Source organism: Pistacia vera, unplaced genomic scaffold (assembly GCF_008641045.1).
Source record: "Pistacia vera cultivar Batoury unplaced genomic scaffold, PisVer_v2 Contig430, whole genome shotgun sequence".
NCBI lineage: Eukaryota > Viridiplantae > Streptophyta > Magnoliopsida > Sapindales > Anacardiaceae > Pistacia > Pistacia vera.
Genome location: NW_022196258.1, coordinates 314,332 through 338,593, shown reverse-complemented (window position 1 = coordinate 338,593; position 24,262 = coordinate 314,332). Strand labels below are relative to the sequence as shown.

Sequence of the window (24,262 nt, the reverse complement as noted above, 5' to 3'; positions counted from 1 at the left end):
ACATGGCCTAGAGACGTCGTCCAACTCCGAATGTGCCTACTGTGAGATCCGTGACACGGGCCTAATACATCTACTAAGCTGGGCCATCCAGGTTAGGCCTCATCGTCAAGCCACCAAGGATTCAGCCCATTGTCCCATGTTAACTACTACGGGCCCCGAGTCTTACTCAGATTCTAGTACATCTACTTCCTATTTCTATCTTTATCCTAATTCACTTAAGATCCTGAATCTTATATGAATTAGGACTCTTGCTACTCTAAAGGTAAGTGAATCAAAGTCTTTCCTACTCACTAAACCTCTACCACTATGGACTCAAAATCTTACTAGAATACGAAGATCCTATGACTACTATATAAACAAAGGACACACCTCTCATTAGGCATTCATTATCACTACCACCTACTAGCTCCCAAGTTCTTATTCCCAAGAACTTTATACCTTCGTCGTAGTTCTAGTCTCTAATTAAACTTCTAGTAACCTTTCTTTCCCTAACCCTCACTGAATAAGTCTTATTCAATCTTACTGATTTAAGCGTCTAAGTGTATATGGCGAACACCACCCTGATGTTGTCTGTGAACTTTACGCTTGTTTCTTTATATGTGCAGGCACAACGGATTGTCAGTAGCCTCAATCTCATAGGATCCATCATTTCCGTAACCGTAGATTTTTAGCATCTACATTTGAAGTGTTAAGTAAACTGTTTAATTAATTAATTAAGTTATTATTAAAATTGATTAAGTCAGAAAAGAATCGCACCATAACACCTTCTTCTTCCTCACTCAATCGAACACTAAAAATTATTTTTAGTTCAATTATTGAGATGGTGGATAGAGAGATTCCGCCATTCTGGTGGAAGTGGAACCTATGATAACATACCCAACACGTGGCTTCTCATTTTTAATTAATTAATTCCATATATTATATATTCTTAAGAAAAATGGATTTTGCTTACCGATATTGGTTAACAATATTTTAATATATTTTCTAGTCGATTTTAGGCTAATTTTTATGATTATTTTTGGAATCTATTTTTCGTCAATAATTGAGTAATATATAATAGCCAATATTATGAAAATGATTGGTAAACTAATAATATTTTCTTAGGATTCCCATTACAAATGTAATCTTGTGAAAAATGAGAGCTCATACAGACAACGTTGAAAACAAAATCTTGTGAAAATGAGAGCTCATGCTACGTGACAAGACCATGTGTGAGCCCTTGGGGATTCACGGCAAGAAAAATCATGCTTAAGATATAACACTATATCTTCGATCTTATGGGAAGCAATAAAAAGAAAAGCATGATTGGCTGTACATATCAATGTCATTAACTTGGCCTTTGAGTCCTTGCATATACATTTGTATATTTCCACAAAAACTCAAACAGTGTTTTGGTTTAAAAATTGTCCCCAAATGCTTGAAGTCATAACTACCTAACCACGTTATCAATGTCTATATTGAAAAAATAATCATTAGCACATCAATGAATTAATATTAAAACTTTCACTTCTAGAAGTTTGTCATAGTTTATATAAAATTCTAGTTAAATTGTCAAACGCCTACTCATAAGCAAGCTATCCATCTCTCTGACTTTTCATACATACATTTATTATTTTGTTTACAATTATAACTACGTTCAATATCATTGTCCACGATAATCAATTGTTGCATTCGGATTTATAGATTAAAAATAAAGAACACTGCACCTCAGATGTTTAAAGATGCTGACACTAAGAAGCTTGTGATGCAATGTAGGCGGATCTAGCCACGATAACTTACCCCTAGAAATTATAAATATATAGATTATTTACGAATAGATTTCTTTTCAACAAGATCTTACAAGATTTTCTCCTTGAAATAAAAAATATTATTAAATGCTCGGGTAAGCATCTTTTTTTTCTCTCATAGCTGCAGCTGGAGGGTAATTGACTGGCACAAGGGTGAGAAGAGACTTTTTAGAGATACTAGAGACTCACGCCAGCTGACTCTTTCATGTCGAAATCGTTCTCCTTCATTCCTTTGGGCAATTTCCAGTCAAAACAATACAAGAGATTTGCAAGCGCAAGCTCCACTGTTACTAAATCCCATATTATATCCGGGACAACTTCTTCGAGCAGCTCCAAATGGTAAAAGCTGGAAATGTTGCCCTTTAAAATCAATGGAGTTATCCATAAACCTTTCAGGAATGACCTCTTCAGGTCACTGATTCGAATGTCTTCCCATTGCCCAAGCATGAACTTTGATCATTCTTTTGGAATATATGTCCTAACCATTTACTTTAAAGTGGGATTAGTTTCTCTTGGAAGTAGCAGTGGGGCAGGAGGGTGCAATCTCAGAGTTTCTTTGATTGTCATCTTCATATATAAAAGTTTATCAACATCTTCTTCTGTAACTCTTCCTATGTTTCCAATACATTTTCTGACTTCATCTTGTGCTTTATGCATCAATCTTGGATTCCTAGTGAGCTCTGCCATAGCCCAGATGACAGTGATTGCACTGGTGTCTACTCCCGCCAAAGAAATATTCTGAAATTAAAATCATAAGATATATAAATGGTAAAGAGGCATTTTTTTTCATGAAGATCATCAAAATATATCACACATTATTTTGGAGCTTGGACCATTCATGAGATGATGAACCTTTGGTTTGGTTATGGAGAAATATGGGACAAACTGATAAGGTTTGGGATATGATCTGTTTATATGAGTAACAGAGACCTCCAAAAACAAAAGATAGAGAGATTAATTGACAAAATTCTTCATTGATAACCACAATCTAGAATTAGGCTATTATATAGCCTTACACTTGATTCTAATGACTCCAAAATGGCTCTAATTGTCTAATTCAAATCTAATAAGATATTATATTTAATTAATAAGATAATTTTAATTCTATCCTAATAAGATAATAACATAATTATAAATGATAATTATAAAAGACTTTCTAAAATAATCCTAACAAAAACTCATCACCTCAGATAATTCCAAGTGATGAGATCAATGAAGATCAACATAAAAGTTAGTTTTGAAAATTAATAATAGGTGATTGTGTTAAGTAAGTTTTGTTCTTTTTTTTTTTTTTTTTTNAGAGAGAGAGTTATTTTTTGTAAAGAATGGCCGAATCCCCTTAATGGAGGGGTCTTCTTCATTTTATAACAAATTGAGGCGTGTAATCATCATTAAATCCATGGGTTGGTGTGATTGTCAGGATGTAATCCGGCTTTACGTCCCATTTTCCTTTTTCCAAGCTGATTTCGCACGACTTGCTGCAGAGGAATGGACGCGTGTTAGCTCCACATTACTTTGCAGGTCTGACGTGTGCATGTTGCCCTGACGGGAGCAGGTCACCCGTAACGTGACTCTTCCCACGTCAGCCCTTTGCTTTCCCGGGTATAACAAATTTGTATGTATAGTGACACTCTAGAATAAATTATACACAAACCCGTATTCTAAGAAAAGTTTTTATCTTCTTGTTATCCTATCATTCATGCAATCTCCAGTTTCCAAATCAAACTAGACTTATGATGGTAGTTCATTGATACAATAAACCTATCATATCATACACATTATAGAGCTTACAAAAGCCTACTTGATTTTAGCCAATGTTTCGTTGCCAATAGGAGGAAATCTTGACATCTAAGAAAAATTTTGATTTTTTTTAATCAGCAATAAATTTGTAATAAAACTGGAAAGTAATATACTCTGAAAAGAATAATTTTTAATACATTTATTTTAGAGATAAAAGATTATTTTTGGAATATAGGTGAGAGTATAATTCTATACTGGCTTATATTACTTAAAATGGGGGTATAAAACCTGATTTAGGAAGGGCTTTAATAACAGTACACTAGATAAATTTGAGAGTCGTGTTATTTAAGCCCCATTAGATCTATCTGTAAGCCCCATTAATAATTAAATTTATTTAAAAAAAAAATTTACAAATATATCATATTTTATTCCTAAATTAGCCATCTCAAAACATTAACGTTTTAAAAGACCTCATTACAGTTTCATTTCTTTTAGTGCACTTAACCTTTTGTCACGGCCCCTCCCGGGTGTCCTTGTCCCATCGGATCCGGGCACTCCTAGGAACTTAGGATCGAGAGGAGGGTGATTAGTTTTGAAACAAAACGTTTCATAATTTTTTCTTCACAAAACATAATTTAAAAATAATCATGTTACAAGTTCTGAAAATGGCAACACGTAAATCCAAATACAAAAAATGTATTAGAGTACTCTAGAGTTTAACAAAATCACGTAGATTAGCATGCGTCAGCAGGCCAAACCTAGAGCGTACTGTAAGCTCTACACGAATCCTGTACTCCAGCTTTAGGGGACATTAAATTAGTGAGTTGGGGAGCCAGTAAGTAGATAATACATTTTGTACAAAAATAATCTTTAATTTGAAAACATGTATGCACTTTGGATGCTATGGCAATATAATTATCAATCATAATGCTCATACAAATACTGAATCCATACCACACTAGTACCCTAGGACCTATGCAATACCTCTTCACATAAAAGTCCGTAATACAGAAAAGCAACTAGGTGTGTCTCTCACACACTTGAGCAACAAATCCTGCCCAAGTCTACCCTCCAGGCGTCATAATCCCACTCAAGCCTATACTGGCCTGGTGTAACCTCGCTTGGAGTTCGTCAAGGATCCATCCTATCAAGGGGATATCATGATTGTATAGAGTGATGGATCATCCCATTGCATGCGCGTGGGGCCAAATGTAAATACAAGCCGGTGTTTGGAGGGGGACGGGTACTACAGAACTGTGGTCACAAAGGCGAAAGATAAAGCACATCCACATACATTGCATCCGAATATCCAAACACATTATGAAATATGGATGCTCTCATGCAAGTATATATAATAATATTATATAATCCTCAATCCAATGCAACATTTGTAATAATAAAAATAAATAAGCATGTGAAAGTTTTCATTTAGAATCCATAAAATAACTTCTTCCAAAGACAATCCCAACACTTTCTATCTTTTTAGTTAACACTCCAAAAGAACTCTTAAAACTGACAATTTCCCCCTTCTTACCCGAGAGCTTTTTGCTTGGTAGAAGAATATCACCGCCACGACAGAAAAGCTTCTACCCAAAGACTTCTTCTTTCACTCTGTTCAACCTTTTTAAACTATTTAAAAGAAATATAATATAATCAACCCCCTTCCAAATACAACACAATAAACACCTGTGTTTTTTTAACTCTCCCCTGGCAAAATTTCACTTTAGTCCAAGGTCTCATGACAAATTTCGCACGTACCCTCAAGGTTTCAGTTGTCACACTTCACCCTGCAAAATCATATAACAAAGTTTTGATAAGTTAAAAATCACCCCCCATAAAATTATACATGCCCCCCTAGAAAAGTATCATTCATCCCTATCTGGCAAAATATCAGAAAATCCTCTCAACTTTTTACATAGGTTGTGGGCCTCCTATACTTGTCATTGCATATCCAAATAGTCCACAAAAATTACATTCTTACACTTAGACCCCCCAAATTATACTTTAAAAACTAACACATAGATCCCTTTTCACGCCAAATTTCTCATTGGTCTAGAGGTGGGAATTAAGCCCAGGCCCAAAGGGTCCGACCCAAAAACCCAGTCCTAGGACCAGACTAGGCCCAAGAGAGGAGGGCCCAGCCCTGCTTGGGACCGGTCCTAGGCCTGGGCCCAAACACCAATATGACTGTTCAACGAGGTGAGCCACTCACGAGCCAGCTTGGCTCGAGTACGGCTTGTTAACGGCTCACCTTGTCTGGAATCGAGTCTGCTTGGCTCGATTTGTGAGAGAGCATGAGCCGAGTTCGAGCCTGCCTTGGCTCGACTCGGCTCATTAGGCTCATGAGCTGAGCCAGGCTCGAATTATTAGGGGCGTCGAAGGGTTTTATAAAGTATGGGGGATTAAAATAAAATTTTCAAAATAAAAAGTTTGCAAAAATGACAAAGAACCCCCAATGTTAAAATCCCTAAAAACGCGACTAAAACCCTTTGCCTTAAAACCAAACCAAATCAAACTATTTCAGGCAAGTTGTCACCGTCAAATTGGTGGAGAGAGCAGGGGAAACAAGAAGAAAGAAGGAAAGAAAGGAAGAGAAAATAAGAGCCATTAGAGAGAGAGAAAAGAAGAGAAAGTAAAAGAGTAATAAGTAACAAAAAGAAAAGAGGAAGATGGGTTAAAAAGAAAAGACAAGAAAGGGGTTAGGGTAAAGTTATAGGAAAATAAGTCAAAATTTCTTTTCAATTTGGAACATGGGTTTTGTTACCAAGAGAGAGATCAGAAAGCAGAAGAAAACATACAATCCTAGAGCAAAAGGGCAATGAGAATACCTTTAGAGTTGGTGCAGAGAGTAAGGGAGAAAGAAAGGAAGGAAGAAAATAAGAGAAACAAGAGCCAATAGAGAGAAAGAAAATAAAAGAAAGCAAATGAGTAATAAATTAGAGAGAGAAAAGAAGAGAAAGCAGTAATATATTAGAGAGAGAGAAAAAAGAGAAAGAAAATGAGTAAGATATGAGAGAGAGAGAGAGAGAGAGAGAGAGAAAAGAAAAGAAAGGAAAGGAGTAATAAATTAGAGAGAGAAAATTTGCTCTAAATTTAAAAAAAAAAATGCATTTTTTTACCTAGTTCGCGAGTCGACTCTAACTCGGCTCGTTAAGCCAGCTTGCGAGCCAGGCTCGAAATCTTCTCCCACTTTCACAAGCCAAGCCGAGCCAGGCTAGGAAATCAACGGCTCAGCTCAGCTCGGCTAGGCTCGAACTCGAATTCTCCTCCCCTTTCACAAGCCGAGCTCGTTAAGCCAAAAACTTGGCTTGGCTCGAAAACAGCCCTACCAATACCTAAACTATAAATAACCCCTAATTCCCACCCATTTCCCTAGAACTCCCAACTCTCAATCTCTCATTCTCTCAACTCTAATTCTCAAACTCTCTTCAATTTCATCTATTATTCAATTAATTATTTATATCTATTCATTACTCAATTTCTTTCATTTTTCAATTTTATCTATTATTCATATTATTATTTATATTATTCAATTTTATCCATTTTAGTTATTTATAATTTTATCAAAATGGATTCCCAAAATTATGGATTCGGAGGATCATCATCCCCAAATGAGTATTGTGTTCCAATTCCTCCATCCACCCAAGAATGGAAAGGTTCAATCCATTTTCACCCTTTTTGGATGTAGCAATTCCAAATCCAGAGGTGCTCCGGATTGCATCCAGCTAAACACAAGTGAGCTGCGACACCACGATAAGATCGACGAAAAAGGTCGTGTCTAGGGTATGGCAATTTTTCATGAAATCAAAATAGGCAAAGCCAAATGGGTTGGTGGAAGAGACATGCAAGGTATGCAATTTTTGTTCGACCACGAACAGTGCTGAGAATAGCACTTCAACGATGAGGCAGCACCTGGAGAAGAAGCACCCCCAATTAATGCAGCAAGGTTCTGTAGGTTTATGGATCGAGTGAACACAACGAAATACAAAATTTTTCCCGATCCACAAACCAAAAACGCTAAGATCCTTATACCCATTTTACATTGTTTGCATATGAAATATATATTAAACGATTAATAATAAGTTTCATACCAACGTTTGGAGGCTCCTTCAATTGATTTGAATAGCTTCCACTCCAAGATAGGAATGAACAATCGATATCCACACAAAGACAGGACGACAATCACCAAAGGATTCGATGTGCTAGCCAAACCAATTCATTCAAGGATAATTGTACATAATTTTTCACTTGAAAAATTCACTTCTCCAACCTATGGGTGTTCACAATTTTTTTTTTTTTTTTTTTTTTTTTTTGGATGGGGGAAGGGGAGAAGGGGAAGAGAGAGGGCAGCTTGGGTTTGTATTTTATTGAATAATAATGTTCTAATTTTTAAGTTGCACTTAAGTAGTGCAACAATTAAAACCCTAATCTAATATGAAATAGTCATATACTAATTCCATATTTAGATTATATTTATTCAATTACCAAATCAAGGTAATTCCAAACATGGTATTTTAATTTTAATTTCAAATTTGAATTTTAATTTATATTATTTTTATTAATATCAATATTATTTTAAATATTAAATTAATTAATAATATAACATATATATATATATATGTATGTATGTATGTATGTATGTATGTATGTTTAAATACACAATCTCACTTATTGTAATTTTCATATGAAATTAAATATAGGCAACGACCTCAGCAAATCTAATTTCACTTTGAGATTACTAAAATACCATTTCATCTTGAAAGATGAAAATGCACTTCTCACTTACTTATCCTTTATCAGTCTTCTATGTGTGTAACCCCAAGGCTGCTCATCATATCGGTAGTTAGTAGTATCTTAATTAACACTCAATCAATCATATCACTGACCAAGATTGACCTCTAACAAGGCATCATGGCCACTCGATAGATTCAGATTCTGCGAAATAGCTTACCTATCAATGATATAGTTATTGTACAATCAAATCCTTTCATCATACGTTATCTTATCAAGGCTGAGGTACAAAAGTAACGTCAATTTTAGATATCTTTGATCTTTTTCTATTTAGTTATTGGACCAACGACCAGAATAGATTGGATTGAACTACAACTCAATCCCACTGTGGCCACAAATTTAGTGTCATTGCCATTTACCGAATTGCTCAATGAGATAATTTCTCTCTTACCTGGGAGTGATGAATCCTTTGTCAATCCACCATAGTCTTGATACACTTCTCGATGTAGCCAATCACTACCATTCTGATAGTCATGAATAGAACTATGTTGGACTAGTGTCAAACTACACCGATTGGTGCACAAGGCGCTCCAGTGATCTCAAGTCTAAGGATCACATGCACCACCATCCGTTAGAGGATTTATTCCACAAACATTGGGGTTACCATCTATGTGGAATCCTCTAGTAGGTCTGTCCGGTAAACTTGCCTATGGCAAGCACCCATGTGTTGTACCAAGTTGTCGAAAACAACCTTGACAAGTGAGATCAATCACTGTCTTTTAACAGGTCGTTCAACACTATGATAGCCTTACCGTATTATATGTGTCCTTAGTCAGAATAATACTGGGGCTACAGACATTTCTAGAATGGCCACCATATGTGATCATAAGGTCCTTACTATCGAGATTTGAAACATTCAATACCCTGGTCATGGTTCTATCATTCTAAGGACATACATCACAACATACAATAAATATGAATTACATAATGTAGAAAAAGCCTTTTATTGATTATAAACATTCTTACAAAGAGTCGATATTACAATAATGGATTGGCTATAGGGCATCTACTATAATAGGTTCAAGTTCAACTGAAACCGGTAAGCAAAGACAAACTCAACTTAATTTTAATCAACAAATCTCAACTCTCTCAAACTGGAAATTCAATGCATAGACTTCACGAGAGGAAGTAGCAAAATACATAGTTGCTATGGACTCTCCCATTTCTTTATCTGAAAATGTATTTTTTGTTAATATGATTAAAAAGGCTTTTTGTCCACAATATAGGCCTATTAGTAGAGGTACAACTAGAAGGGACATAGAAAAACTTTATATTAAAGTAAGTGATAAACTTAAAAAAGAATTTGAAAATTGTCAGAATATTTCTATTGCACTTACTTCCGACGTATAGGCTGCTAGATCAAAAACAGATTTTTTGAGTGTCACAATACATCACCAAGATCATAGTTGGGCTTTACAACAAAAATAGATAGGTTTTAACCCATTATATGCTAAACATAACGCTAACACTATTTATTTTACAATTATTGAAGTTTTGTAAGATTATTTATTATCTGAGAGAGATGTGGCACTAACGCTTGATAATGCAGTTACTAACACCGTGACAATTTCTTTATTTCAAAAGAAATTGAATCCGCTTGGTGAAGGCAAATTTTTTCACTAAAGATGTGCTTGCCACATCATCAATTTGATTGTTAAAGTAGGTTTGGAAGTTATACATGCAAAGATTGATAAGGTGCTCATGACTATCGGATTCATTGTCGATAGCAATACAAGATTAACTGAGTATGTCATATATTGTCACCAAGAGGAGTCGCCGATTCAACCAAAGAAGCTATGTTGCAATATGCTTGTCCGTTGGAACTCAACGTACTTGATGTTACAAAAAGCTATTCCAACCGCAAGATAAATTACAAATTTCGTCAACCAAAAGAACTATCTGGACGAAGTCATCAACGATGAAGATTGGACGGTTTGCAGTATTTTTCATTCATTTCTTAATCTTTTTATGATTCCACTAATACATTAAGTGGTATTTATTATCCTACTACTAATTTAGCGTTAGATATTTTACTTCAAATTTGTAAAACTTTTGCTTGACATAGATATAATGAAGAGTTAAGCGACATTGTTTCAAAAATGGAAGCAAAATACCAGAAATATTGGTTAGATATTCCATTCTTTTATGGATTAGGTCTTATTGTAGATCCTAGGTTTAAATTAAACATATTTACTTGCATAGTTAATGAGATAAGCCAACATTTAGAATATGACTATGGTTCTTATTTGATAGAATTTAACAGAAAATTGGAAAGTCTTTTTTCTTTGTATCAGAATAGGTACATTGGAATGCCCATCAAAGACGAGCAGTAGGAAGCTAATGAAGACATTCATTAACATGGATCCAGCATCTGGACATATATGGGACTTAATACTAGTGGTTGTGGATGTAGCAGCTCCAGCGTACAAACATGGACCAAGTGAGCTACATCGGTATTTGCAAATGGACATGTCCTACATGACCAAGAGGGAGAAACGCGAGATGGATGTGTTTCAATGGTGGAACCAAAATGCAAGTCGATTCCCCATTGCAGCCCAAATGGCACATGACATTCAATGTGTAACAGTTTCCACGATTGCATCTGAGTCAACATTCTTAATTAGTGGTCACATTATTGAAGACAGAAGATGCTCTTTAACCAATCAGATGTTGAAGTCATTACATGTTTACGGGATTGGATTCATGCAGACAGAAGACTACAATACCACCCTGAAGATCCTGAACTACTCGACCTCTTCAAAAACACAAATTTGAGCGATGTAAATTTCGAGGATGTAAATTAATAATTTAATAAAAATAGATTTATTTAATTGTTTATTTGTTTAAGTTTAAATTAAATTTGCACATTGCGAATATTATATTTATGCTAAAATTATTATCTCTTTAAATTAAAATCCCATAAATTTATAACCAATTAATCATCCATTTATATTTATTTAATTGTTTAAGTTCAAATGAAATTTTCACATTGTGAAGCTAAAATTAAATTGTCTCTTTAAATTAAAACCATCATAACCATTCATTTATATTTATTTACTAATTAATTAAAAAATTTACAAATCACCCCCTAAAAATTACATAAACCGCCCTGCATAATTTTTAATTTAGGCCCTAAAGATATAAAAAATAGGGGGCTAAATGAAATTTTTCAAGCCTATATGACTAGTCCATGGGCCCATGACCGGTCCTAGGGACTGGTCCAGGCCTTGAGAAATCTCATGGGCTCATGACCAGTCCCTGATGATTTGGGTCTGGGCCCTCAAGGACTAGGCCTAAATTGGGCCCGGACGTTGAGGGCCTAGGCTTAGGACTGCCTAGGCCTAGGTCTTTCTAACCTCTAAATGGGTCCTGCCAGTTCTTATTTCCTTACCACAACACCCTAGAAAAGTTTAATTTCTTTTAATTTACCCCCATAAAAATCAAATTATTAAACTCCAATAATACTTTAGAAAATATGGGGCATATTTTCATTATCTTGTTGATATATTTTTCCTTATCTATTATGTTGTTGTGAGGACTAGTTACAAGTGTCCTAAAACCCACAAGTGGTCCAGGGAATTTTTTTTTTCCATTTTGGTTGTGGTCCCAAAAGTTTGGTGGAATCTTTTCACCTTTTGGACCAACACATGTCAGCCTTTGTCTGTTGACTTGGCATAAATTGTTGAGCAAGAAATTCTCTTTATCATCTTCTTTCTTGCGTATGTTTGAACTAACCTAGATATTTCATTTGTTTGTGTGCTCTGAAATTCTTCGGAGAGTTTATCCTTGTTCAGGTTCTTTTTATGGGTTTGTGCTAAAACCATTATGTTTATCTTCTTTGTTTGAATGGCGACTGGAATGAGGTTCCATTGTTGATGCTAGAGCGCGTCTTCAGCATGTGAAGTTTGGGAGTAGCTCAAGCTTGTCTGGGAGTGTTCCTGGTGTGTGAAGTAATCCGAGAGTGACAAAGCATTAGGGAATCAGAAGGCGGTGTTTAGTGTATTGTAGAATAGAGAGTTCTCCTTGCTATATCTAAAATCAACTTTGAATGTTAATTCTTGTAATGTTTGATGTTGTAGTGGATTAGTTTCGATCTAGATGAGGTCCCATAGATGTAGGCTAAGAATGGTTTTAGCCGAACTATGTAAATGTTTGTGTTCTTTACATTTTCTTGTTTATAGTTGTTGATTCACACTTAACTTGATAACGTTTAATAAACATGGTAAAAACATTTCCGCTGTGCTTTTAAAAATGGGTACCTAAACATTTACAAGAGTTCATTAACTCTAACAACAAGAACAAAGAAAACACTCAACACTTTCATTCGCAGGATAAATTTAATCGTAGGCATAAATTTTTTTCTAGAAACTTTTCTCGCTTTTTCTGCATTTTTGCTCAAATCACGTTCTCTAATGGATGACGCATTTATTGTAAACACTTAAGTACAAATGTATTTTTTCATAATTTTAAATTTAAGACATATTTGAATTTTTTTAAATCATTTATGGAGCTTAGAAATAGGTTTTGTGGGGCTTAAATAACACCGCTCCAAATTTGGGACAAGGAATATATCGCTTGTTCAGCCTAATGTACTCATCGTGCAAGTTTGCAAAAACTGAAAAAGAAAACAAATAAATTCATTAAATTAAAGCAACAAGCCCGGAACACATTGTCATATCAAAACAATAATATTTGTACTTAAAATTGTGAAGTTGCTTGCCACTGCAAATACAAATTTAATATGATCTTTTGTGAGCCGAGCTTCATGGAAAGATTCAGTTTTGTTGATGCTTGATTTTAACACCAACTAATTGCACGTGAGAAATGCTGAGCTGACTCAAAAAACACACGTGTATATGGGGGTATTGGGTTGAGTAAGAGATGAAGGACAATGTCTAAAGTGGTTCAGATGCTTAAACAAGCGAATCCTACGTCTACTGATATTTTATTATATATGAGATTAGGTCACGTTCAGCAAGCTGATTTATAGCTTAGAGAATACAAGTGAATACACGAGAGAGAGAGAGAGAGAGAGAGAGAGAGAGAGAGAATGTATGCTATTTTAGAGAAAAATTAGCTAATCCTACAAATAGGAGAGGAGCCCTCTATTTATAGTGGGATAAATTGATTGAGGTAATGATTACTAAATCTGTGAGTAAGTTAGATTGCCATGCAAATCCTTCTTTATATCCCATTGCTCACCTTCTCGAGTGATTTCCTTGACTTGTGCAGGGATAGGACACGTGGAATGTTTCCAGTCTTTTGCCACTTTGGCGCATACCCACTACACTGTCAGGAGCATGCCGCTCACGTCAGCATGCGATGTGGCTATGTCTGAACGGCTGCAGAACCTACCTAAGCTTTGACCGCCCATGCTGACAAGGCTTGGCGTCAGCCCTACTTTTTCATGCATAACAGAAGTTCGCTAGTTTTTAAGGTTTACGGATTGAACCTTGAGAACTATACAATTATGCCTTGATTTGATGTGTCGAATGGACACTAGTCGATCTAACATGGTTGCAAAGAAGCCGCGGAAACATTCCCATGCAGGCAACCTGAAATCATCTTCCTTAAGGTCCCAACCTATTCTAGATCTTATTTAGTGCCATAACGATGATTCTGGTCTTCGACCAAGGTTCTCGACCTGATTACACTTGGCAAATTTTTTGCTAAAAGCAAAGTCACGTCGCTTCGCAACTGACATGCGACGAGGGCAAAGAGTCACATCGCTTCGCGATTGACATGGCAAAAAGTGTTTAATGTAACGACCTCTTCAGATGTTATCCATTGCACTTTTGCAGCTGATACATTAAATGAAGTACCTTCTGCTCTAACAAATGTTTCCTGTGCGTAATAAGTGCCAGCCATGCGCATTAAATGAGAGCCATGCTGAAACAACATTCCCTATCAGAGCATTAAATGCGGATGTGAGCGCATTTAATGTGGAGGAGGGAAACGAGCCATCGCTTGAGTGTTCCAATGGAAAAGAACGACGATTTGGTTTCTTGGAGCGTGACGGTCACTCTTCTTCACTGATTAGCGACACGCGATCGCAATCAATGGTAAAAAGTGATTTCTGCTCAAACGTCGTTTGACTTTGGGAAAACCAAACACCACTTCCTTCACTGTAAAACCCTAGGCTCACCTCAAGTAATTTGCACAATATTCACTTCTTCAAAGAAAGCAAGAAACTTTCGTGAGCCTTGGTTTTCCATCTTTCAGACTGGTGCGCGTTTGACACTTGGAGCAGGAGGTTCAATTTTCATTCTTAAGAGGTAAGGATGATTCTCCTATTATTTCCTTTTCTCTGTTTTTTTTTTTTTTTTTAAATGATAGCCATGCGGTAATGATGATTGTTTGCTGGTGGACGGTTGGAGAATAAGCTTTCTCCTAGGGTTTGAGCCATTGGGGGTGGCTTAAGGATTCTTTTAGGGTTTTTTCTAGGGTTTAAGGGAGGAAGCATTTATTTTGTCCTCCACGTCATCGTACGAAACAGTGTACAATGACTGAGCGATTCTTGCATGTCACTTTTTTCAGAACGCAGAAGAATAGACCTTTCAACGACCAGGACAGATGAGTAAACCAGCTAACCGGTGTAGGATGCTCCAGCAGGCCCCTCTCAGGAGATTATGTCGGTAATCACTGCCGAGGAGATTTAGAAGGTGGTAGACCAATACACCGTTGGAGTAGAGGTCTTCTAGCATAGAACATACACAGCTGCGAATCCGCCAGAAGGAGCGGGGGGTTGATCCCTTTCCACCCTTTCATTAGATTGGTCCTAGATCACTTCGGGATCGCACCACTACAGCTTACGCCGAATGCTTATATGATAGCCGTGGCTATGTATATCGCATGTGGTGAAAATGATTTGGGCGAGCTAACCGCGTTAGAGCTCGATTGCTCATACATCCTGAAGAAGAGTAAGGACAAGGATTCCTTCTATCTCTCGAAGCGACCTACAATCGAAGCGGGAATACATAGTTACCCTAACAATGTTGGGGCATAGAGATGAAGTTTTTCTTCTTTTGATATGGTGGCATTTGCTAATTTCAAGAGCCGAGTAGGTTTTCCTTTCTTTGATTTTGTGAATTTCCTTTTAGTCGTCTGATGCGTGTTTACTACAACATGCAAAAATAGCAAGTATACTAGTCGCAAAAAGTAATAAAGTGATGAGCGAGTATCGTTCCCACGAAGATAGTGTTACTAATTACCGATTTTTCTAGTTTAAGTCCTAATTGAAGCAACAATAAATTGGATTGATGGAAGATTAACAACTAAATATAAATGCAAAACCCAACAACTTAACTAATTAAACAATTCTAAAACAAATGCTAGGGTGTTGAATTCACCTAAATACGCTAACCCAAATCATAGAATCTATTACCCAAGTTCTAATTCCTTGATTGAAAATCGAATTCCCTAAGTTGTAAAACATACATTCTCATGCTACATTTCCCTACTTATCCCTATTAAGCTTCCGCACCCAACAAAATGAAGATTAATAGTTCAAAGGATTTTAAGCTTTGTGGAATTCTATCTAGATTTCATAGATCGCTAAACCTATCTCTAGCGTTTGCTAATCTATGGTATTTATCCCAAGAGGCACAATCACAAATCACTTCTCAGTCTCATTGTGAACAACACACATTTGAATGGTGATCAAGCATCCAAAAGACATTAAGCAAAGAGATAAACACTCAATCATGAAATTAAAACTCAAAGTAATTCAATCCATATAAATTTGAATCATTGTATCAAGATTACATCAAACCCTAGCTAAACAACTCAGTTCATACTCAAAAACGAAATAAAACAACAAAAACAAACTGAATCAAGATTCATCATTGAAAAGCAAGCAAAAGATGGAGAAATCTTCTCTAATTTGAAGCCCAAATCTTCAATAATCTTCTCCTTCCATGAGCTGCCTCCCAAATCACGAACCAAGCCCCTTTTCTCTTCCTTTTCGCTCTAATTTATACCTCTCTCACTTAAGGACGAAGCCCTAGCAAGCCAAAACGCGTCGTTTTATTTTTGCATCTGACGCAGGTTTCGCCGCGGCGAAGCTTTTTCCTCGCCGCGGCGAAGACTTACAGGCCCAATTTGAGCATGATATAGTTAGAATCTGGAAAAGTGTAAAACATATGAATTGTAGCCCTTTCAATTATCTTTCTGGTCGTTCAAGAATCAGCACAATCCGAGGTCTACAGCTCAAGTTATGGCAGAAATACTGAAGCACGTCCAAAGACGTTTTTCTTCAGTTCCCAGCGTCCTTTTCACGACTTCAAGCCAAGTTTTCACCTTTGTCCAGTCAGAATTAGGAAAAACCCAAAACATGAACGTTGTAGCTCTTCTTCTTAGCTTTCCAAAGCTTCTAAATTCAGGTTATTCCGAGTTTTCAAGCTCAAGTTACACAATTTACGCTCAAAACTGTCATTTATGCTAAAAATCATCGTTTAGGCCTACAAAGACAAATTAATAGAATTAGGTAGCAATTATGGCCCAAATTGTATGAAAAGTATCCTAAATCCTATCAAAATTCAATGCAAAATCATAGTGTAAAATACGCTTATCATCGTCGCTAACGAGCTTTTGTTTCTTCGCAATTAACAAGACGACCAGGTTATTGGTTCTCGAGGATCCTGACAGAATCACTGCTTTCGACTTTTTGCTCGAAGAGAGTCGCAATGCAAGAATGCTCATGACAACCGCGAACTTGCAGAAATACGGTTTCTTTAGTCCCAAAGCGATCTTAGAAACCATACCGAGTAAGTACCATAACCTTAACTTGCTCTTTTTTAACTTTACATGCAGCGAACTGTTTTACTAACGATGTTTGCATGCAGCGACCATGCCTCCCAAAGTGCTCAAGTCGCTGTGACCAAGGCAGTTTACCTTCCCCCAAGTAAACATCACTAGACCGGCTGGAACGGCTCCCAGCAGTCCCCCCGTTAGAGGGACATCGACAGGTGCTCCGATTAGACCTGTAAGCGCTTCCCAGTCTTCGGCTGTTCGCCCAAAGCATAGGACCATGGCCCAAAAGTCCAAGAATCAAAAGCAGCTTCAGGCCGAAGAGTCAGAGTCTGAACCGGAGGGCCTGGGTGTTCAGCCCTAGAGGTCGCAGCCTTACCAAGCATTCTGCTCGAGAGGGCCTTCCAAGGGCGCGATCGGCATCTCCATTGCTCTAGGGGGGTCACGAACGAGGCAGAGTGAGGCCGCGAATCTTGGAAAGAGACCGGACAAGGAACCAGCGAGCGAGACGCTACTTGCTGCAGGCATAGGCATGAGCACACCCATGCCAGACTCGATGGGGAAACTTTTGGATCATTTGCAGCCAATGGTTTTTACCCTACTAGAGTGTGGGCTCACGGAGGAGTTCAAGAAGTTCATGGCCTCTAACCCCGTGGACCTGATATCCACATCCTTTCAGCACCTGAGCCAGGTAAAATGAGCTATCCTCGGCGAGGACTTTACACTTACTCTTTTCAGTAGAAAGGAAACTAACTTTTTACTCTCTTCGTTCACAAGTCCTGCTCTCCATGCACTTGTCCCTGTAGAAGGTTCAGCTGGGAGCTGCTGAGGGGTTGGTCGAGCTAAGAGAGGAGAACACGCAGCTTAAATGGGACATAAAAGCTACTCAAGCAGAGAAAGACTTATCCACCGTTTAGGCGAATCAGTACCTGTCTGAAAGGAATGCTGGTCTTCGCATAGTGGACTATTAGAAGGTCGAGCTGGAGAAGTGAGGAGAGGAAGTAAATGAGCTCCAAAAGACGGTGGCCTCCAAAGGACGATGGCCATACTCACCAAAGATGCTGGCGAGAAAGAAAATGAGCTACAAATGAACTCCGAGCAGGCCTTGTGAGCAGAGCAGGAAAGGGCAGAGCTATGGGAGACCATCGAGAAGCAAATGTGGGCACTTGAGGCCGAACTCTAACTTAACCAGGGTCGTGTCGCTTTGCTGACCGAAGAGATGCAGCGACAAGAGTTGGAGACCGAGAAGAGGGATGATGAATGGGCAATTCAGTCCATCTATGCCCTACGGCCGAAGAATCCTGATATCAATCTAACCGACCTCCTAGACGAATACTAGGACATCCTCGCCTCCATGGCGCGGATTAAGGCAGAGGAGGCAGAGGAGGCAACCTGAGGACTTGGCCCGAAAGAACATCCGGAGTATGTCCTAAAGGAGCTTGCGACCGGCCAGGTGGTTGGCGACCAGCCTCGGGACGCTGAGGTCACGCCTCTGGGACTTGGGGATGAAGGCCAATGATTGCCTTTGCTTTTGTACTGCCCTTCCTATGCTCCTTTTTTTGTACTTTTTATTTTTATCATAATAAATAAAGACATCACTTTCTAACTCTTTTGTGAGTACTTATAATTTTTTGTACCCCACAAACGCTACACATGAGATCGCATTCTAACTGCTTACAATAACATTTGTACAAATAATATCTACACAAACAGAATTGTATACATGTAGAAAAAGCAATTACAAAAGAACTTATATTATTTACAAAGCTTGAGAAAAGTAAAAATCTTTACAAAGAAAAAATTAGTTCAGAATTACTGATAATATGGGCGGAGATGCTCAGCATTCCAAGCTCATGGTACTTCAGAACCGTTTAGCCTTTTGAGGTGATAAGTCCCCGATCTTATCACTTTGGCAATGTGGAACGGGCGTTCCCAGTTCGACCCCAATACTTCCTCATTCAATTCTCTTGTACTAGGAAGGACTTCCTTTAGGACGAGGTCGCCGACCTGGAAGTCTCTTCTTCTAACCTTAGAGTTGAAGAACCTTTTTGCGCACTGCTGATAAGTTGCTATTCTTAGTTGAGCCTTGCTGCGATGTTCTTCAACTAAATCCAGGCTTGCACGCATGAGCGCCTCATTATCTGCTTTGTCGAATAGGTCTCTCTGAAGTGAACCAGTTCCTACCTTTGCAAGGATCATTGCTTCACAGCCATATGCTAGCGAGAAAGGTGTTTCTGAGGTAGAGGTTCTCGGAGTTGTCATGTATGCCATAGGACTTCAAGGAGGTCGTCGGCCCAATTTCCCTTGGCTGCGCCAAGTTTGGCCTTCCGAGTGTGCTTAATGGTTTTGTTAATAGCTTCAACCAGACTATTTGCTTGTGGTCTTGTGACTAAGGCAAATTTCTTATGGATACCCAGCTCGTCGCAAAACTGCTTGAATTCCACATTATCGAACTACTTCCCGTTGTCAAAGATGAGGGTATGAGAAATCCCATAGCGGCACACAATGTTCTTGAAGACGAAATCCTTGAGCTTTTTGGTGGTGATCGCGGCCAATGGCTCTACTTCGACCCACTTGGTGAAATAGTCCACCGCGACCGCCGCATACTTGACTCCCCCTTTACTAACCGGCATGGGTCAAATGAGATCGATTCCCCACATGGAGAATGGCCAGGTGCTAGACATGGTTATCAGCTAGTGGGAAGGAGCACGTGGTATGTTCGCGAACCGCTGGCACTTGTCACATTTTTTAACAAAGTCGTAGGTGTCTTCTTGGATCAGGGACCAGTAATACCCTTGACGAACAACTTTGTTGACGAGGGATCGTGTGGCCATGTGATTACCACAGATCCCTTCATGTATCTCCCTCATGATATAGTCTGCTTTTTCATCGGTTACACATCGAAGAGGTGGGGCACAAACCCTCGCTTGTATAGCTGATCACCTATGAGTGTGTAACGAGTAGCTCTAGTTCGTAGGATTCTTGCCTTGATCTTGTTGTTGGGCAAGGTCCCATCTCAAAGATATTGAATGATAGGGGTCATCTAGGAGACTGATTCGGTCACATTCACGGGCTGTTCAGGTGAGCTGATACTAGGGGCTTCTATGAACCAAATAGGAATGCTCTCTGGCGCGTCCGAGTCCAGCAATGAGGCTATCTTGTTGGGATTCATGCATTTTGGACATAGAATTGGTGTAACATGGATGAACAAGATGATGGATGCAAGGTAGAACACAAACATAACACATAAGCCCAAAAAATTTCAAGGTAAGGATGGAATATTACCTACTCCTTTGCTATTCAACACTTGAATCTTCTTTCTTGGAATCTTAGTTCTTCAAGTGAAGTTGAAGAACCTCAAAATGTGATCCACACAAGTCAAGGAAGAGAGAGCCGTGAGAGTAAGAGAGAAAATGAGAGAGTGATTTTGCTTTAATTGATTCAATTCAATTAAAATGGCATAAAACTTAATTTATATACCATGGGCACAAAGTGTAATTTTAAATTGTTTTAGGAAGGCCTCAAACAATTTAAAATTAATTTGAGAATAAACATTTATGGCAAGTCCTTGGTTTTATGGTTAATTCATAATTAGACCAAATTTTAATTCCATTAAATATTCTAACCCTTTAGAATAAAACCAATGCACTTTTGCCCCCATCATTGAATCCAATTCAATAATAATATTTAATAAATCTTTATTACCCTTGGTTAGTGCTAGCTATTCATGGATAATCATTTCTCACCAATACATTAATTCGGATGCAACCGTTTACGTCCAAACATCATTAATCTGATTAATGATATGTATTATTCTCTCTCCTTGAGCTTGGTTTTATGTGTGACCATTTTGGTACACTATGATCTAGCCGTGGTCAGATTTTGATATGTTTCGTTATAATTCTTTATAATCAAAACTCCCACTGATTATGGTAGATGTCTAGCAATGTTCCATAACCCCTAAACCACAATGAAGTGTAAATTCCAATGAACCTGTTCTTATCATATGTACCATGTAGTCAAATCCCTCCGTTATCTAATCCCAATTAAGAATGGTTCATGGTATATCAAAACCTTTAACTTAATCTTTAATAAAATTGTCAATCGATACAATGGAACTCGTCAACATGAAACTATTTTTCATCTGACATTCATTATACTCTGGCCAGAGATTTCCTTTTTCCAATGTTTATTGACATTCGTCTGGGAACTCGAGATTGGATGATTTGAGTTAACGGATCCCATCTTGACCATCACTTGTCCTCGCACATGAATAACATATGACCAAACTGGCTTATTACACAAGACATGACTAGTCTCGTGCTTATACACCATATGAACCATATGCATCCTATGTTGAATCCAACCGTGATGTCTCAGGTCTAAGGATCAATGGTACACTATCACGATCCTACGATGCATCATTGACCATATCCATGTGATTCATCGTAATCAGTCATATTCGATAAACAGTTCACTAACTGTTTATCCATGCTAATGCCTTAGTGACATACCTCTTATAATCACTCACACTAATACCATCACATGATTTTCAATAGAGACACTCAACATGCCTACTATGCAATGTTATTGCCCGATTAACATTACTTGCGTAGGGAATTCTTTGATGATTTCATCTTCTGAAGATCCGTGTCATCTGGACATTTCACATGCAATATTAAATATAATATAATATAAATGAAGCGGAAAATCAACATGTGAAATAAGAACAATTTCTTTTATTCATAATACATTTACAAGATATAATGTCCTGAAACTGACAACTCGATTAGTTCCTAGGGCATACACTAACATATCTTTGCCAAGGCATCCGCGACAGAATTGTTGTCTCTAGGGATCTGCGTGATTGTGAAGTGCTTAAATGGCTCGACTGCGGCCTTAGATTTCTTCAGATAGTCGATCATGTTTTCTTCCTTGGCCTGATACTCCCCCAAAATCTGGTTGACAACCAGCATGGAGTTGCTATGAATGCTGATTGCGGTTGACCTTATTTCTCTTTCCAACCACAATCCAGTGAGCAGAGCTTCATACTAGGCCTCATTGTTGGTCGCTTTGAACCAGAAATGGAGAATGCCATGAATGCAAGTTCCTTTGGGACTTAAGAGGAGAAGGCCATCCCCGGCCCTTTTCCTGTTCGATGACCCATCGACATAGAGGCTCCAGGTCGATAGGCGTTCTTAACAGTTTCCTAGGTGACTTCACTGGCTTATTGCTTGAATTCCTTCATCGGATGATATGAGAATTCTAAAATGAAATCAATGACTGCCTGCCCTTTGATGGTTGCTTTCGGTCTGTACTGCAGATCGAACTAACTTAGTTCCATGGCCCACTTGAGTAATTTACCCAATGCCTCTGGCTTCTAGAGGACTTGCTTGAGCAGGTAACTGGTCATTACATGGATTGTGTGAGCATGGAAATAAGGTCGCAACTTTCTAAAGGTGACTAGCAAGGCATAAGCCAATCGCTTCATTTCCGGATACCACATCTCGACATCTAGCAGATGCTTGTTCGCATAGTATACTGGCCATTGAACCCTGTTCTCTTCCCAAACTAAAGCTGCACTGATCGCATACTGAGAGGACAGATACAGGAGGAGAATTTCTTGTGAGAGAGGTTTGGACAAAAGAGGTGGCTTTCCGAGGTGCTCTTTAATGCTCGGGAATGCCTGTTCGCACTCGGAAGTCCACTCAAACTTCTTATTGGCCGGAAGTATATTGAAGAATGGCAAGCAACAATCTGTTGCCCTCGATATGAAGTGACTGAGTGCAGCTATTCACCCATTAAGACTCTGAACCTGTTTTCGGTTGGTCGGGCTTTTAATGTCGAGGAGAGCTTGGATTTTCTCGAGGTTGATCTCTATTCCCCTCTGGTTAACCATGTACCCCATAAATTTTCTTGAGGATACTCCGAATGAGTAGTTGAGAGGATTGAGCTTCATTCTGTACTTTCGGAGTATGTCGAACATCTCAACGAGATGTGCTATGTGATCTGAAGTGACATGCGACTTGACCAGCATGTCATCAACATAGACTTCCATCGACCTTCCGATCTGCTTGGAAGACATACGGTTAACCAGTCGTTGGTAGGTAGCTCTAGCATTTTTTAGACTGAAGGGCATAACCCTATAGTAATATAGCCCCCAATCTGTAATAAAGGAGGTATGCTCTTCTTTCTACACGTACATCAGAATCTGATTGTATCCCAAGTAGGCATCCATAAAACTTAGCAGCTCGTGCTAGGAGGTGGGATCAACGAGCTGGTCAATCCTTGGCAGAGGAAAGCTATCTTTAGGACTTGCTTTGTTGAGGTCGGTGAAGTCAACGTAGGTCTGCCATTTGCCGTTCGCCTTCTTTACGAAAACCAGGTTGGCAATCCAGCTAGGGTAGAGCGCCTCCCAGATAGATCCATTTTGAAGGAGATTATCTACCTCAATTTTCAAGGCAGCATATCACTTTGGATCCATTGCTCTTCTCTTCTAGCAAACTAGCTTGGCTTCACTATTAATGTTCAGAGCATGACAAATGATACTCGGGCTGATCCTGACCATGTCGGCATGCATCCATGCGAACACGTCGATATTTTCTCTTAGAAAACAGGTCAGGTCACTGGCGAGCTGGGGGTTGAGATTGTTTCCAATCCTCAACACTCGACTCGGCTCGCTCTGGTCGACTGACACTTTAGATAAATCCTCAACCAGCCTACTGGAAGGGCATTCTTAGATACAAGGATCCAAGTTACCCTCTGCTGGACCAGGCTGTGGTTCGATCTGACTGATTGCTATTGCCTATTTGGGAATGCCATGTGGAGTGCATTTTCCCCTGCACGTCATCTGCACTGCCTTTACATAGCAGTTACGAGACGCGCATTGAGATCTGCTTACTTCCCCTATCCCCGTCGGGGTGGAAAACTTCATCTTGAGATGGTAAATCGAAGTGACTGCTTTGAAGTTTCTCAGTAGAGGTCGCCCTAGAATGCCATTGAAAGTGGACGGGCAGTCCACTACTAAGAACTCAGTGATCTTGGTCACCTCGTCAGAGTCACCCAATGTGACTGAGAGTGAGATCGTCCCTTTGGGGATCAGATGATCCCTGGTGAAACCATATAGAGGGATGGAGGCAAGCTTCATGTCAGCCTCATCTAGTTTCATTCTTTCGAAAGCTCGCTAGAATAGGATG

General features: G+C 38.6%; 1 pseudogene; it reads right to left on the bottom strand.

Moving 5' to 3' along the window:
* The window catches only part of LOC116143443, a 33,977-nt pseudogene that overhangs the window by 5,478 nt on the left and 4,237 nt on the right, over nucleotides 1-24,262 (bottom strand).